General features: G+C 25.4%; 1 protein-coding gene across 2 annotated transcripts in view; it reads left to right on the top strand.

Annotated features, from left to right (window-relative positions):
- The first annotated feature begins 226 nt into the window (after nucleotides 1-226).
- LOC141524868 (uncharacterized) overlaps nucleotides 227-16,068 on the top strand; it is a 31,446-nt gene continuing 15,604 nt past the window's right edge. Inside the window, exon 1 of one of the 2 annotated variants that reach the window (XM_074239004.1) lies at nucleotides 227-487. The gene's annotated coding sequence lies outside the window, so the exon portion shown is untranslated. Of the gene's footprint in view, nucleotides 488-13,950; nucleotides 14,217-16,068 lie in introns of those variants that run through there. The other variant, XM_074239003.1, reaches the window with a different exon arrangement.

Here is a 16,068-nt window from a genome sequence, read left to right on the forward strand (position 1 = left end):
ATATTTTATTAGTCCTTTCTTTGTAGTAATTTATTTATTTAAAACAATAAAAAATAGTAAACTATTTTTATAATAGAAAAAATTTGAAAAATAATTAGATCACCTGAAATTTTTCAAACTTCCCGCGCATTAGAATCAGTTCAAACACCGCCGCCTGGTGAGAAGCAACGCCATGATCAGTATGGGATTGTGTTGCTCGTAAACACCTTGAGCTTGTCAATAATTACAAATTTTTCGTAATAATCAGTGTTACGTTAGACAGTTTAATAAACAATAATTACAGTGAACTCCCGCGATCTTACAAATACTAAAAAACCGCTCTAAATGTATAAATAGTGTCTTTAAAGTTCCACATAATATAAAAATCAAATGGTAACGCGATCACGGATTGCGACGCTTTTGCCAGGCGCCTAATGCAGTGTTTTATTAATTAAAACTTCACTAAAATAAACTCAAAATTTATGGAAATATCAATCCGGTTTTAAAGGTAAATACTAAAGTATTAATAATTAAATAATTACATTGTACATTTAATTATGATTATAATCGTAATCGGTATTATCATTGAAATCTAATTGATTGTTATATTTTATTTTATCAAGCAGTAAACTTAAGGCTATGTAATTTAGTCAAAAGGTAGTCAATTGTTTGAAAACAATAAAAAAAAAAAAAAAAAAAAAACGGTATTGACATTGCCGTGTAAACAAATGATTTAAGTCATTTAGCTGATGATAGTCATTCAAGTATGTCCAGCTGACTGTTTTTACTACGAATTACTACAAACGTTTTTTTTTATGACTGAACTGGAGTTGCTTTTGCATTTACAGCCATTCATTTTTTTTTATTATTATTTCTTGCTTGAAAATTAAGTTAGCCGACATCTAAAAATTTATTGTAATTTTTTTATTTAAAAATTGAAAAATAATTACAAAAAATTAAAAAAAAATTTCATTTGTAATAAATTTAAATAACTTTAAGTGCAATTTTTAAAAAATAGTTTTTTGTTCCAATTTAATGAATGAAAAAAAAAAAAATTTTTAAATTTAAAAACATCGGCTAATTTTAGTATTGTTTTTCTTGCTCCAAATTATTTTCAAGAGATTTTAATTTATTTATTAAAATTATTGAATATTTAAATTTTTCTATACCTAGTCAGCAAAAAAAATTAATTCGACCTTTTTTGTCAACACGCAATACACTGAGTCAACGAGAATAATGATAACAATGTTAAGCGAAAACGTGTGTGCGTGAGAAAATAGCACAGACATTATGTTCAGCTCAACAAATATTCTAACCTTGGCTTTTAATACTCCAAATACTGAATAGAAAGATCGATAATTTATTACGGTACTTTATGTAGGTTTTTAATATTTTCCGCTCATAAAAATAAATATTATTTTTTATTTAAATATTCCGCTCATTATCATCGAAATAACTTTTTTTTATTGATGCAATATATTGAGCAATGATTTAATAAAATACAGAGGAGAGTTCCTGTGGGCGGGTTTAAATTTTTTTATGAATTTCCTCGAACTCAATTACAAATTACACATTGTAATAATTATACCTCGACTCTTATATATATATTTTTTGTAATCATACGCTTTCATGTGACTTAAGAATTGAAGAGTAATTATATGTTTTATTTTTGAGTTTTTGATGCTTAAAAATCATGCAAAAATTTGACGTTTGTTGGGAAAAATTTTATTATAGTTTAAAATACAATATCAAAAATTTTTCTAATTCATTACTAATCTCGAGTTTCTCAGGGGAATGTAAGTGACTGAAATCGATGTGAGTCATTACGAAAAAATTTCTAAATGTGGGACGATTCCGGAGGCTTAGGAAAAATAAATAGCTTTTTTATTTTGAATTCTCACATTTTCTATGAGCAATAATAAAAAATTTTCTATATTATTATAATAAGTTTTTTTGACTTTATAATTTATAAACCATAAAAAAAATAAATTATCTGCTAAATTGTATTATTGATATAAAATTTTACGTAAAGTCTTTTTTGAAATTTTATTAAATTTACAAGTGTTAAAACATAAAAAAAATATTATTGATGGAATTTTTGACGTTTTTTTTTGCTCTTTTTATAAAAAAATAAAATTTGAATTAAAAAATTATTATTCTAGTCACGTATATAGCTGTTATTTATTCATCACAATTTTTCTTAAATACAAGTTTGAATTTTTTTAAGCTAATCTCAGCGATTATACATAATTGCTTTTGATAGCAAAAAATGAAATTGAAAAAAAGATCAAGGTTTATTAAAAACAAGCGATAACAATATCGATAAAAAATAATGAAATTTGTTTTTTATTAATAAATTTTTTAAACATTTTTATAAACTATTTATACCGTGAATGTTGACTTAATAAATTTCTGAGTAAGATTACGGCGCCGTATGTACGTAATTTTAAACTATATATACATAGATATCAACGTGTACGTATATATAATTATTTGCTTTTATTGTCGTATACACTGCAATCTTCAGATATATCTTTAAAGACAAATACATGGCTTTCAAGTTTTGATTTATTATTAATCGCTATACCAGATGAAAAAATAATAAATCAATAATTTATATTATAAATAATTATTTATAAATATTACTAAACTCATTGCTTAATTTATTTTGTTATTATAATTTTTTTTTTTTTTTTTTTTTTTTTTTTTTCCATTAAATTAAATGCAAGGTAACGATAATGATAATAAGACGATAGAATAGGAGAATATATTTAAATAAAATAAATATAGTACAATATATATAGTGACACCCACATGCTACGTACGGGATAATGTCGTTTATATCTATATATAGGTACAAAGGTCAACGAACTAAACCGTACGAGACTACTTTAAATATTCTCCTCACCCGTTTAACTCCAAACGAATAATCCATATAAGTATTTAGTCATTAAAAATGAAAATAATTCATTTATGTATCCATGATAAAATTATTTTATTCTGTGAATAACAATTAATAACAATCTTAACGTACTCTTACGCTCGGAGCGCAATGATAATTTGCTTTTCACAAAAAAAATAGATAATGATAATTATGAGTGATATAATTTTGATCTGGTTAGATAATAATAATAAATTAAAATAAATATATATTGAAAAATCAATTAATTAATTTTCTTAATTTGCATTTATGTTTAATTCTAAACTTTAAAAAATTTTTGTGTTATGTTTATAAAATATAAAGAATTTTTCAATCGGTCGAAAGATGAGTTGAATTAAAAAATAAAAAATTCGAATTTTAATGGATTCAATTAACAAAATAATTTTAAAGAAATAAAAAAAAAAAACGAGAAAACATGATAAGTTGTCAATGTCGATTATTTTGGACACTGACAGGCAAGTTGAGATTGCAATCGACTCGTGTGTCCAAGAATTTAAATAAAACGAGTTTTTAATACTGACTAAAATGGTCCAGAGAAGATAAATAGCGAGGAAGAGAGCAAGGGATTAAAAAATTGATAAAGAAACTAAAAAAATAGTATAATAGAATGAAAAAAAGGCAAACCCGGAGATTGAGTTTCAATCGAGATGCAGTGGGGGATCATATTTCTAGAAGTAAAGTAATTCTGTTGTAGCTAAACCATAAGAGAAAGGATGGAGGAAAAAAGAGAGTAGATGGACGGACAGACGGGGTACTGAGAGAAATAAAACGAAATGTCTATTCGCGAAAGATTACGGGGCATGAAACCTTCCGAGAATCAGCTGCGCTTTGCGAGAGCTCTTAAAGTTCCCTTCAATTCTTTCTTCTCATCTCTTCTCTTTTCTTCTTCTCTTTCTAATTCACTCTCTCGCCGTCGAGTGAAATGCTCATCGCTAGACACAAAATAAAAAATAAAAACAATCAACAAAAACTGTATATGAAGGATATAAAAAACTAAAACTTACCGCTCTCAATTCTGGAATTCATTTCACTTTTTACTAAAATATTCTACCTGATGGCTAAACTTTACTCCAATCTACATTTTTTTCGATGGACGTAACATAGAAAAAAATTTGTTTTTATCTATTAATTATTTGATAATTCATTTTTATGCTGATAAAATCAGTTTTTATAAAAAAATTAAAAACAACTTAAATTTATTAAAAAAAAAAAAAATGAATTTTTGAATTTTAAATCATTTTTAGTCAATTCAATAAATTTCCTTTTTGATTAAAGATCTAATGCCTAAAAATAATTTTTTTAATTCAATTTTTTTTTTTTGAGAATTGAATTAATTGAATTTTTTTATAACTGTTCAAAATCCAAAACTATTTTTTGTCCCATCATATAAAAAATGTAGTAGCAAATGTAAACGTCCGGGTTATCGTTCTTTAGCTTGAAGGTATCCTGCCGAAATGGTCGATCCATAATCCTCCCAGTATCGTAGCAGAAGACGAAGATAAAATCGTTTTAAATAACCGTGCTCGTTCCTATCTCGTAAAAAAGGCAAACCAATACAAACGGAGTAGACCCAAAAAAGGTAAAAATAGTAATTTGCCGTAAATAAAAAAGCGATGTAACCGAGAAAAATTTTTAAGAGAAGCAATAAAAAATAACTAAACATATGGAGAGGAAACTCTTGGAGGCGTTTATTCTGCACATATATAATAAGTGCAGTAAGGATGAGGGAAAGGAAGAGGAGATACTATATACCGGAGATTGGATCTCCTTTAGCGATACTGCACATACATATACATATATAGAGGTGTATATGTGGTGTAGTACATTATGTGGCGGACTGTAGGGATTGTATCCGTAGAAGCAGGCTTTATTGCCACGCCTATGCAGCCGCCACGATCCGGCGAAGAGCAGTCGTGCTGTAGTTCCTGGAACTCGTGCACTCGTGCAAGAGTCACGGTGATAATACTCCACAAATCCAATGCACTTCATATATATATATGTTCCTCGTTGGTATATTGTATATTTGTGTGTATTGTTATTGCTAAATCTAAACCCTGATAATCACCAGTATAGTTTGCATCCGCCGCCTTACCTAATGGCCCTGTCCAATGGCTAATGCAATCTATGATAATAAAGGTTATTGATGTTACTATATGTGCAATGGTAGAACAACTTTTTATATTGTAAATTATATGTTTTCTTTTTTTTTTTTTTTTTTTATAGTAAAGAAATAATTTAATAAACTATTCGGTTGTCGTGATTTTATCCAGACGCTCGTGGGCGTGGATTCGAACCAAAGAATTTTTTTTTTGTTCAAAATACTTTTCATGGTAAAATTATTTTTTTTTTATGATACTGAAATTGACATCTGATTATTTTTACTACTTTTTTTTATAAAGAAAAAATTTTTTTATTAAATTTACATGTTAAATTAAAAAAAAATTATGAATGCAATTTTTTAGAAATATTAATTAATTTGCGTCGAAATTAAAATATTTTATACAAAATTAAAATACTCTGAAATAAATAAATTTTGTTCTTAATATCGAAAAAAATTAATTCGTTTGAATTGAACGAAGGAAAAAATTTTTTTTTGCTATCAGATATGAGTAGCATAAAATAACTCTGATTTATTGCTCCCGAAAAAATTTTTCTCGGTGAATAGAAGCTATGGCATAAAGTAGATATGAAGAGTACACGTGTACATCTAAGGAATATCCAACATGGCTTAATACCGTCTACATGGATGTACATATATAATGTAACCCACCCCCTTATTCTCTATACGGTTATATTAGTCGAATGTAGAGACGGAGCAGCGGGTATACTTTGCCGGATCGATCGACCTGCGCGATTCTTAGAAGACCTGGCCGCCCGCCCTGCGCTGGCATCGCGGGCATCGCGGGCACCGCAACTACCCCCCGAAACGACTTCGAGAATCTCTTTTTCTTCATCATGTTCGTTGGTTAGCTGACAAAGCGACCACGTGAGCGCTCGTCTGGAGCCTGGACCACGGACATAATACCACGGATCGAGTATTATATAGAGAACTTCTCTCCCGGAGCGAATGCTCATGTTAACCCATCTGCTATACTAGCTCTGGCTCTGGCTTTTGATTAATGCCTCCTAATACTCTTCAGGCTATGCATTCTACACCTCGTATATATATGTGATATGTTAAATAAAATTTATAAGACACGTTAATCTGATTTTGTTCCTGGAATACAACTAATCTATGTATACAGCGATTAGTTTTAGTTTTTAGCTTGTTATTTATACTTAATACTTTAAAATACTATTTTTTCTGAGAAACAGTCGTATTATTTGTTCGAAGATTTCGGAACAGTTATCAAATTTGTTTTCGAAACTTACTAGTAGTTTTATTTTTAAACTCCTAGAAAAGTTTTCTGTTGATTTAAAAAATAAACCATTGCTGGAATTGAAAATAACTTCTAAGAACTGCGTGTATAGCATCAAAGTTTGATAAGGTATATTATCTATTATTCGTGTTTCAACTTTTTTTATAACAGACTTAAACTGCTTTAGTATCTTTGTATAGAGTATGAAAAGTCTAGAGCATTAAAGACGGTACGAAGAACAAAGGTATGAATTATTCATCAAATTTGAAGTTGGATAAAATTTACTTCAGAGAACTGAAGTATAAATTAGTATAATGAAGATGTTTTGCAAAAATTTTTTTCTCGGAAAAAATTTACCAATTTTAAAAAAGTTTGTTTTAAAACTATAGGCAGTTTAAATTACCATCAATTTCTTCAAATTTCATTGTGTAATATTTTTATGACCATTTACGAATAAAAAAAATATTCTATACATTTGTCCTGTCAAATTTTGGATAATTGACCTTAGAATATTAATATCATCTCCAAAATTTATTTTTATATTATCGAAATAATATATCTTGTGAACAAAAATACCAACAACCATTGAGCCAAATTTTCTTCAATACTCATAATTCTTAATTATTAAATTCACGACAGTTAGACAGTAACTACCGTAAACTGCAAGTTGCTAATGAGTCAATATTTTATTTGTACATGTTAAAAATAGGTACAGACGTATTAGTGTATCTTTAATAATTTTTAAAACTAGGTTAATGACTTCTAATGAGTCTTATATACTCCTCAGAAAAGTAATTTTCGAGCTATAAATAATCGTGTACCAGATAACCCGAATTTAAGAAAGCACCATATTTTTACTTAATCAATAAAGCATTTGTAGTTTAGTTCGGCTTAAAATTAAAGCTGCCATTGACGGGTAACAGGTAACAATTCACGTGGATTTTAAGTTTTTTATAACTTTCTAACACTCTATTCACTTGGACGACATTGAAACCGTTACGAAGAGCTAAAAATTGCTACACCTTTATTATATATGTTATATGTATACTAATATAACCGTGCTTTTTATTTATTTACATTGTTTACTTTAGCTACTTCAGAGAATTCCTAACCTACTGAATTTTTAGTACATGTTTGCCATAATAATACGAGTACATTGTTTAAATATTCAAAAGCAGCAACACCTTTACCTTTACCCATCAATCCAACTTTGGTACGGTAAATTTCTCCGCTGTCATGTCAGGCTGGGTTGTTGGAAAAGTAATTAAAGTTAATTTCTGAGTGTCAACTATTTTGTTAACTTTCATATCGAACCATCGATTGTTCTAAGTCTTTAAGATCGATTTTAGATAAAAAAAATACCTGTTATAATAATTATAATGTATAACAGTATTTATTAAGAGGAAAAACTTACGAAGCTAAGAATATTTTTGAAAGCTATTAATCCGAGCCATAAAATCACCCAACTGAAGTTTTTGTCTTCTGACAGTCTTATTGTGTATAAAAGGTTGTTTCGAACAAAATGAGACTTGTTCAGACTTGAAATTTTAAAATCAGGCTCACCTCGCGCAGAGCATTTGTTATTTGAGGATTAAATGAGATTTATCCTAAGACAGCTTCGTATTTTTTTAGAAGTAAATGGGTTTTGATGTTTATAAATTCTTATAAAATTTAAACAAGTCCATCCTTTTGGTAATTATTAATCCGGTTTCTACTAATGATGACACCGAAAGATTTAACCTCGGTAGAGTTGGAAATTTTTTCTAATCGTGTAATATAAAAAAAAATTCACGAAAAAATTATCTGTAAAAATAGTCGTTTATTTTTTGACAAAATCTTTATATTACACAGTAGTAAAATTGATTTTCAATTTTTGTTCTGTTAATTAATTGAAAATAAAATTTTTTGTTCAATTAATACATTTTTTTTAAGTATGTTTGTTTAGATATGAGGTTTTTTTCAGTAGAACTATTTAAAATTGCTCCAAAAATTTAATGTAAAAAAATATAAAATCGTGAAGTCACAAATTCGAGTACAAATTTTTCTGATTTTACCAAATTTAATCAGAAAAATCTTTTTTAAAATAAAAATACGCCTGTCAAAAAATTGTGTTTATTATCTTAATTATATGGATTGATATTTGACATGTACAAAACAAATTAAATGAATTTTATCTATTCTAGAATTCGAATCTATGTAAAACTATTCTGATAACTTATCATTGTGAATATACTATCTTAGAAAAGCACGTGAAACCTGAAAAGACACAGAACAACTTTTTAATAATACGAAATTTAATAAAAAATACAATTCCATTTGATCGTATAAATTCACCGAAAACAAAATTTTTTCTTATTCTCTCAATTACATAGATTATATAAACGATAAAAATAATTTAGAGCAATAAAGTCTCTCTAAGGCACGCAATATAAAAATTTTTGTTGAACCCAAGTCTCACCATATACTTTAAACGCAAAAATGATCTATAAATTTTAGTGGTCCGGACAAAAATAAACTCCTCATTTACGAGCTTGTAAAAAAAGATGTAATTTACAAAAAAAAAAAACATCAACTACCTACCACCGAACTTAAAAATTAAAAAACGAAAGTATAAGGTATCCCGCCTGCAAATCGGAATATATATATAGCATAAAATATTTACACATATTTTAAAACAACGTAAACCTTATTTTATATACTCCTTTCGTTATTTATTTTTCTTTTTTCAGTATTTTATCTTTTCTCTTTTTTTTATTATTAAAATATATGTATATATGTACATATATATATATACATATATATATATATATATATATATATATACATTAACTTCCATTCTCTTGAGTTTCTTATTTTCAGTCTGTTGAAATATACCGCGATCACCACCTGGAATCCAAGAGAGACTTAAGCAGCATTCCATTGTCCAAGAAACTTCCCACCGCAAATCTCCAATCACATCATGCGATATATCAGCGGACCTTTTATTTACACATTGCATATACATATACATATGTATACATAATAACACTTTTTACATCACTCCTCAATGCATCGTCAAATCATCGGTACTCAAGAGTTATTTATAACGACTTTATCTTGTATTGACAATTAATTAAAAGGCAAACAAGTCCGCGCGTTTGGATAATAATGAAAAGTGAGAAAATATTTCTATACAATATAATATATAATAGAGGAAAATTATTAAACTCGGCAGATGGTGTATTACGGTGTAAGGGGGAACTTTAGTCGATACATATTATATTTCACATTTACAAACTTACAAACGCCTTATCTTCGCTTAATTTCCTCTTTATTTAACCGAAAATCCCCCTACCGGCATTTCCGTTACTGGAATGCAACCTTCCTGGAAAAAGATGATTGTACAAAACAAATAGATTGTTTTTTTTGGAAGTATTACTAATAATATAGCCATTGTAATCGTAATTTACGTTTTATTATTTTTATATGGCTACTTAAATAACTACAATATGATACGACAATTTATTTGGGGTCTCTTATGAACCAAATTTTATTTAATTTTTTTTTAAAAAACTTCTTTTTAAAAAAATTGATAAATCAAATCAAAATACTTATTTTTAACTTTTCTAACTCGAAATTTATTTAATAAAAATTTTTTTTAACAAGCTCATATTTTTTTTTTACTTTATTAAAAGTGAATTAATTTAAAAAATTAAATTGGAAAAATTTTTGTTTTTTTTTTTTTTTTTTTAATTATTAAATTTAAATGACAAATATTTTTTTAATTAATATGATTATTGTCAAAAATCATTTTCATTTAACTTCAATTATTTATTACACTGTCAAAAAATTAATTTAATTCAAAAATTCTTAAATTGATAAATTGTTTTTGGTTTAATTAATTATTTCACAAATATTAATTTTGATATTGAAATTAATCAATTCCAAACCGAATAAAACCCTATATCTGTATAATTTATTGATCTATTTTTTAGCCTTTCATTATAAAAATGTTTCATACATTAAATGTATTAAAATACCTTGAATTTTGTCAAACAAATAATATGAGACAAGACATATTTGATACTCACCAATAATTTATTATCTATTAAAAAATATCTAACGTACTTCCGTTGATAAAATGTTTCTTACTTTACAAATTTTAATAAATTTGATTAAGTTCACAAAAAAAGAATTCCCTTATCAATATTATGGATAATTTATGAATCTATTTGTTCATCTAAGTCAAATAGCAGTATGAGTTGAAAGTATACCCAGTAGTGAAATAGTGAGCATAAATAAAAGTTGTAAAATACTTCCTGGAAGCGTAAAAACGATTAGGTTTCTGACACTAACTCGAGAATATCTCGTCCACGATCGGACACGGAAATGTCCGTTCGACCTTGACAAAACTACCCATTAGTTATATAGGTCACCGTTTTTTTTTTTTTATGTGTTTTAGTGAAGAAATTAAATATAAATTCCTTTTTAATAGCTACTGAGAAAGAATTAATTAAATTCTATTTTATTTTATTTCACTTAATCATTTGATTTTTATGTTTTCTCATTAAAACTATTTTAAGCAATAAGTAGATTGAGCTAACCACTTTAATTTATTTTTATTGATCGAATTTTTAGATGTACCCGATGCGTTTCTCTGAAAGCATTAACCCTTTGTTTTACTTACCAAGTACACTTATGCTTTTTTTTTCGCAGATTCCAGTAATTGAAATTAGAGTTATTTTATTTAATTTGCAATTCTTGGATTTTATTTTTGATGACATATTTTTCCCACGCAATTTTTTATTTATTTACTAATTATTAATTATTGTCGAAAAAATAATTTTTTACTCCGTATTAATTAAAAAATTATTTCTTAAGTACTTTGATAATTAAACTGCAATAAAATTTTTTAATTACACTCATAAAATTTTTTCCAATTATTTAATTATTGCTCTCTTAGAAAAAAAAAATTATTCATCAGCAAAATTCCCAATTTTTCTGGTCATTAAAAAGTATTAATTAAAATTTCCGAAGCTCGCAATAAATTTTTTAATAATAAAATAAAATCAATAAAAATAATTTACAACATCAATATGTGATAGGAATTCTCTGAAAATTCATTGATCGATTTAAAAATTCCAATCGATAAACTAAAAAAAAAATACTTGAGATTTAAATAAGCGCTGATTAGACAAAACAAACTGGTTATCTGGTAATAAGAATCATTTAATTAATCGTTATCAATCCTCGATTACAAGACGTGACGTTGATGAACAAAAAATATTTTTTCGTATCTTAATAAAGATCTATATACCTACATATAAGTATCTTGTTCTCTTTATATTACTTACACATCAGCAAACTTCTTACGAGCGCTCTCAACATCTATCTATCTATCTCTCAGTATGTATACTGTATATACCAATCATGAGTAGATCTATATTTAGAGACAGACAAGAATGCTACGTGGGGTTAGTCACATGGAACTCGATTGCGTTCTTTTAAAACACCATCCTTTTATACTTATCACTTTTCTTTTTCTGTTATCATATACATTTAATACTTTATTTCTTAATTCGTCTGTTCTTTTATTTTTATTCCTATTATTTTCTACCTTTTGCCATCGCACACTCACATTACGGTTTTTCCACGCTTCAATTAAATTACATATATACATATTATTCAACTTCTCAGACTTTAAAATACTTTTCCCACTACTTCAATCAATAAAACCTTTTATGTTTATTATCTAGTCTTAATATTGTACATTTACATTGAACCATCATAATACTAGTTACTAATAGTAGCAATTGATTTTTAGCGTGACCATAATAGGACATATACTTTTATACGGTCATTATACTTCTTATCTTTAAATATATTCAGTTATAGTATCAATTTTTAGGGTCGTTGTTTTATTTTTTTCTTTTGTGTTTATTTTGTTGAAAATTAATAATTTTATTAGCTTTTTATCGATTATCCACAATTAAAGTCATAAACATTTTTCAAAGACTTACTTTTCAAGAAAATCAATTAAATATATATTAAAAAATAATCTTAGAAATTTTTAATAAAAATAATTTTTACCAATATTTATTTATTTTTATTTTTACATTTTTTTTACTATTTAATTTGTTCAAAAAAATTCAATTAAAGACTATTAAAATTTCCCGCTTGATATTTTTCAAATTAATTTAGTAAAAATTAATTTTTAACTAGAAAATTAATTAATTTGTTAATTAGTATTTCTCAATACTGTTTATGCAAAGTTATCTTAAAGAAACTTGAATATTCTTGCCACAAGATAATTTTGACTTCTTGGAAGAGCATTTCATCCTTGCAAGATTTTCTCGGTCATTAAACCTTTCTTACAGTGACAGCTTAGAAGAATTTAAACACTTTAAAATGAGATTAACTTAATCCATATTCTACCCTGTCAATAATTAATGCTTAGATTTAAATTTGACAAAATGTGTTACTAGAATAGAGTAATGGTTTAGTATTTTCCTGAAAAATTTAAATTATTCTTGCCATCTTCCATGAATCACAAACTTTAGTATTTGAATTTATTAATTATTCATAAAATACTTTTCAAAGAATCAATAAAAATTTACTACAATTTAAAAATTTACAAAATTTCAATTAAAAATGTTTAAAAAATTACAAGTATAAATTATAATTAAAGATAAAAAAAAAACAAATAATTATTTTTTATTTTATTAGTTGCTTCGGGAAATTCCTGGTATAATAAAAAGTTATTAATTATTTTTTTTACGACGTATAATTACCTAAACTTTATTAATTATCTAGGGCATTTTGAAGTTATTTAATTGATCAACAATCAAAACATTATTGGTAGCTTGATAGTTGTCATTATTGATAATGAATCGAGTTCTAAGAAATGAAATTTCTTCGAAGTACATGTGTAATAAATTTGATAAATTAAATTCTTAAAAATTGACTTGATAATTTTACAACGAAATAATTTTCAAAAAAAAAATTCTTCTCATTAATTTTTATTATTTATTTTTTAAAATTAAAATTCACAATAAATAAATAAATAAAATCAATTAAAAATGCCATTAATATTAAAAAAACAAAAAAATAAAAACAATTTTAAATTACATACAGCAGCATGCAAAACAATTTAAATGTCATTAATGACAACATACCTAGCTACTAGAAAAAAAAATCCAAGTAATTTACTTTCTAATTGCATATTTTACCTCCATAAAACTCGGCATCAACAATGCGCAATGATTATCTTAAAGCTTTAATTAAATATTACAATTTTTTATTACGATTATCTGAAACTAAAATTCGGTAGTAATTAATTATTAAAAAAAAATACCATTAATCATAATTAAACACATTTATCAGAATTAAAAGATTCTAACAAAAAATTAATTAAAAAAGTAAACACACACCTGGTTAATTTATGTATAATTTATCGCATAATGAAAATTAAATCAATTCAACTTTTTTATTTATTTATTTACTCATTTTATCATTATTATTATTATCTTGATCTTTTTTTTTTTCTTTTATTATACATTCTCCGTACTACACGTAGTGTTTCTCATTCTACTCCCTCTCTTGATTTCAAATAATTTTCCCCACTCCCGCCACAAGCCAAAGCTGCGCGCTCACTCGAGAAATTTCAAATTCATTCACTGCAAGTCACATCGCAATCGTCAGTTGCCCGCCAACCTTCGGGCGATAAACATATTTTTATTTTTACTTTCAATTATATGGATTATTATTAAACTCCAGTTTTAATAATAACAAAAACATAAATAAAAATAATAATAATTATTATTATAAGAAAAAACAAATTAGAATCGTGAATATTTCTGTGAACAAACTTTACACAAACAATTAAAAATTTTTCACAATTAAGTGTTGATAATAGTGCAGTGTCTTAATCAAAAGGATTAATTAAAAAATATTATTAGGTGAGCATTGGATAAAAATATTTACTCGATGTTTGTGACACTATTTTTTTTTTTTTTTTATTTAAAAAATGATAACACTGAAGTTAGCCGTCAGCTGTTAATTAAAAAAATTTTTTTAACAATTCAATTACAATAAAAAAATGCCTCCAAAAGTTTTCACTTGTAATTTTTATTAATTTTCACATGTGAAACTGTTTAATAATATTTTTTTTATAATAATTAAATTGTTATAAAATTCTAAAAAAAATTTCTAATATCTGTCAACTTCAGTGTCATAAAAAATTGTTACAAAAAAATGAAAAAAAAATTTACACGTGTAAAAAACTTTAGAAACTGTAAGTGCAATTTTTTAAAAATATTTTTCTGTTTTAATTTAATTATTAAAAAAAAATCTTTAATGACTTAAATTAGCAGACGTTTAAAAATTTTTGATTTTTTTTATTAATTAAATTACAATTAAAAAAATATTTTTACATGTGAAATTTTTTTTTAAATTGTTTAATTGAAATTTTTACAATAAAAAAATTTCTAAAAATTTTAAAATGTCGGCTTACTTAATTTTCATCGATATTTTAATTAATAACTCCTCTGGAATGTTGAACTTATTATTTCTCATCACGTTCGCATTTTGTATTTTAAAATGTCAATTGAAGCGACACGTTGTTGAAATTTTAAATTAAATTGTTATCAAGTATCAATTATTAATCGTATATACATGTATATGTATTTAATACGATACAAATAACAATAATAATAATGACAATGTATAATTAAAAACTTACCATGCATCAATTTAAAATTTAAATCACTTGGCTTGAAAGTCATGTACATTTTTTTTTATATAAATGTGCGTGGAAGTGTTTAGGAGTGAAAATTTTGTGCCCTTTAACATTCATATCCGATGATTCCTATTTATACATATATACATAGACATATGATATGTATAATATGTATAAACATATTGAAAAAAAAAAAAAAACAGATGATTCTGAAAATATACTAAACATCTGGCATTAGTTAGACTTTTTTAATAAATTACTTTATTTGTAGAAAAGTTTAGACAATATGCAATTAATTGTTTTTTTCAACTTTGTATTGAGTTATCATGATATATTTAATAATAAAACAAGTTTAATGAATTTACTGGCATAAATAGTAGAAATTTTTTGTCAAAAGTATAAAAATTCAATAAATTTATGCTCTGTATAAATTTTATATCAAGAAATTATTAAAAACTGACTGTAAAAAATTTCTATTTTTTTTTTTATACAATTATTTTTTAAATATTTAATTTTTTATAAAGCTTATAATTAAATTATCTCAATAATTTTTTAAATTATTTATAATTTAAAAAATTTCAATTTTTTCCAAACATTTTTTATGTAAAAATAATTTTTTTTTTAATCAACAAATATTTGTAATTTTGACAAAAAATTGGTAATTAAATGTTGGATTATTGGAAATTAATTTAAAGGACAAAATTTTTATATACTTCCACACAAGTATAAAAAAAAAATGTATATATATTTACCCAGTTTTATTTGAAATCATGATGATCCCAAGAATGAACTTTCTCTCTTGGAAAATGAAACGACAGTGTAATATTTCTCGAACTCTCCCACTAAAAATTTATTAAAAATATTATTATATTATCTCTTAGTCTTTTATACATCTTAAGAGACACAAAATATACATGCAATATTGTATTAAAAGTACATACTGTGCTGTTTGGTTTTAAAACGATGTCGTTTGAATAAAGCAACGGCTAAGAGGTTCTCTCCGCATTCCTTTAACAGTACATACAGACAAACACATATTTACGAGCATGTGTACGTACATAACGAAGTAAAGA

The sequence above is a fragment of the Cotesia typhae genome, unplaced genomic scaffold (genome assembly GCF_013202065.1).
Source record: "Cotesia typhae breed Kobodo isofemale line unplaced genomic scaffold, CoteBio_Ctyphae contig_23, whole genome shotgun sequence".
Classification (NCBI taxonomy): Eukaryota; Metazoa; Arthropoda; class Insecta; order Hymenoptera; family Braconidae; genus Cotesia; species Cotesia typhae.